Raw genomic sequence first — 2,983 nt, 5'->3', positions numbered from 1 at the left:
CTCTCTTTCTCTCATTATCCCCCTCCCTCTCTCTCTTTCTCTCATTATCCCCCTCCCTCTCTCTCTTCTCTCATTATCCCCCTCCCTCTCTCTCTTTCTCTCATTATCCCCCTCCCTCTCTCTCTTTCTCTCATTATCCCCCTCCCTCTCTCTCTTTCTCTCATTATCCCCCTCCCTCTCTCTCTTTCTCTCATTATCCCCCTCCCTCTCTCTCTCTCTCTCATTATCCCCCTCCCTCTCTCTCTTCTCTCATTATCCCCCCTCCCTCTCTCTCTTTCTCTCATTATCCCCCTCCCTCTCTCTCTTTCTCTCATTATCCCCCTCCCTCTCTCTCTCTCTCATTATCCCCCTCCCTCTCTCTCTTTCTCTCATTATCCCCCTCCCTCTCTCTCTTCTCTCATTATCCCCCACCCTCTCTCTCATTATCCTGTGAAACTGGAGGGTGGACAAGGGGTTTCTGTGTCGATTTGGTTTTGAGTATATTCCAGAGTTTCTTCAATGGAGTTGGTGAGTTTTGAGAAACAAGTTTTCTTGTTAGGAGTACAGGCAGAGGTAGGTGGAAGTGAATGTGATAGAAGAAGCAGTGGAATGTTTAGACTGCTGCATGTAGTACAAGGAGGGAGAGGGGGAGGTATGGGGCTACAGCAGAGATTGGAGTGTCTGAATTTAGAATAAGAAAAGAGTTTGACTGTGGGGTAGAATTAGGAATTTAAGATGGAAGAGGAATAGGTATAGAGTAGGATGTAGGAACATCTTGGGTGGGAGAGGGAGGGGCAGAGCAAACAATATTATTAGAGTAGGGAGTAAGAGAAAAATCTTGTTGATGTATTTCCTGTCTGGCTTCACGCAGAGTGAGGCCAAGTCTGAATCTGAGAGTTGCCACCTCAGACTCAAACTTGTAGGTGGGGAAGCCCTTATAAAATACATTATGAGGACACCACAATTGGCACAGTGAGTGACTGTGCAGAGTGTTTTGATTGATTATGATCAGGCTGAGCACATGGAGGGTATCAGGCTATGGAATGGCCATGCTTGGCAGGATGTCCTAGATGTCAACAATTCTGATATTGCCAGGGGAGGTTGACATTGTCAGACAGGGAGGGATTCTCCACCACTGTAAGCATTAAAGGGGAGGTCATGTCTAAGGAAAGTAATTTTAGCAATGTTGGTGGGGATCTTACAATGGCCTCGAGGGGGAATGGTGTAGCATTGTGCTGATACTGCATCATAGACAGGGTAGTTTGTTGGGAAGATGGAGATAGTTCCAGTACAAGTACTGAGGGTGGGATGAGGTTTAGCAGGAATGGGTTTGCCAGAGAAATCTGTCTGGGTTTATAATGCTAGCTTGAGTTTCGGATGTAACTGTGATGAGATGGAAACGATCAGGGTGGCTGTGGAAGGAAACTTTGCCTACTTATTTTTGGAGACATTGCTGGAAGAGGAGAGTGTTGTCAAAGTAAGGAGCTGGGGCTGGGCTGGGCTATAGCGTATTTAAGATGTTTATAGAAGTGGAAGAGGTAGTAGTGTTGAGAGAGGCAGTATTGCAGAGGTGGACAATAAGGCTGTAGAGTAGTAATAGGGGAGGATGGGGTAGTTGAAGAAAGTTGAAACAGGAGATGAAACTGAGAATGTTGGGAGAGCAGGAATGTCTCTAGTCCAAGGAGAGCCTGTGGTTGGGGAACTGGGAGAATTTGAATTAGTGGGGCTATTTAATGAATTGGCAAGCCTAACTGCCCCTTATTAGGGTATAAAGTCTTCATTACTGGCCACTGTAATCCCTGAGTATGTTGGAGACAGCAACAGCACATCCACCCCTCAGGGTCCCCTTCAGGGGTAAGGGCTAGACAACTAAACGGGAATACCGTGCCCATTGCTACCCCAGGCCATGCATGATTGGCACAAAGTCAGCCTTTCAATATGGCTCCCACATCTTAGGAAATTAATAGTATAAGGAGTTGGAGAAGAGACGGAAACAAAAGGGGGAAGGAAAGACCAAAATTTGTTGGGCCGATGGCTGAGGCCCAAGGCAGGGCAGATCCCCAGAACTGGGTCCCAACCTCTATCTCTATCTTCTAAGCCCCCCCCCCCCCCCCCATGACTAGGGATAGGGGGCATCTTGTATGTGAAAAATCATACAAATTATGTATAATTTTCTTCACCTGATAACTGCAGTAAAAAAATTGAGAGTCGCTATTACTGCTGCCATTAACTGAGGACATTCCATATATGAGCATAAAACTTTTCTTTCACTATGTTAGCAATTTTATACCATATCTCAGTTTATCAATGAATACAGAAAACATGAAAGTTCTGTACACTTACACTGTGCAACAAAAAGGATTACTACATAAATAAATCAACATATAATTTCATATCACACATATATTACACCTTCACTGTACAAAAAACTCTTAGCTGTTAAATATCATCTTGTTTCCAAACTCATCTGGTTAGTTATTTGCTGTCATAGCTCTTACAGTTCTATTAACTATTGTCTAAGAATATGCAGCAGATTACAAAGAAAATAGTACACTATATCCCTCATATTTCCAATAACAAGGTGTATTCAAATACAATTAATCTACACAAATAAATTTGGTAAGTTTTGGTTTTATGGAAGTAATACTTATCATGCTAACATCCTTCATACATTTTTGAGCAGTATTGTCACTCAAAATTATAGAAATAATTGATAAAGAATCATTCAAAATTATGAACTTATCATAAAAAAAACATCACAGAGAGGGCGGCAACAGGATAAGATACCCACTGCACTCCTGGTACCAGTTAATACAAGTCCTCCCACTGCCTCATCAAACAGGAAAAGTATAGCACAGTACAAGAAGATTTATAAAATGATGACAATGCATACAGCTTTTAAAATAATCTTGTATCCTTCTAATTGATAATCCAAGATCAAAAGAAGAACACATGAACAAGGTATGGTGACCAGTCCTTACTTCAACTTCAGATTGCTTAGTCA

General features: G+C 42.5%; 1 protein-coding gene across 9 annotated transcripts in view; it reads right to left on the bottom strand.

Annotated features, from left to right (window-relative positions):
• Positions 1–2,364: 2,364 nt before the first annotated feature.
• The window catches only part of LOC125039659 (band 4.1-like protein 5), a 71,537-nt gene continuing 70,918 nt past the window's right edge, over positions 2,365–2,983 (bottom strand). For all 9 annotated transcript variants that reach the window (XM_047633833.1, XM_047633840.1, XM_047633834.1 and 6 more), the window contains one exon: positions 2,365–2,983. This exon is cut by the window's right edge and continues 1,039 nt beyond it. The gene's annotated coding sequence lies outside the window, so the exon portion shown is untranslated.

This window comes from Penaeus chinensis, chromosome 27, assembly GCF_019202785.1.
Source record: "Penaeus chinensis breed Huanghai No. 1 chromosome 27, ASM1920278v2, whole genome shotgun sequence".
Classification (NCBI taxonomy): Eukaryota; Metazoa; Arthropoda; class Malacostraca; order Decapoda; family Penaeidae; genus Penaeus; species Penaeus chinensis.
Note: the sequence above shows the minus strand (reverse complement) of the source record. Positions and strands in the feature narration are given on the sequence as shown.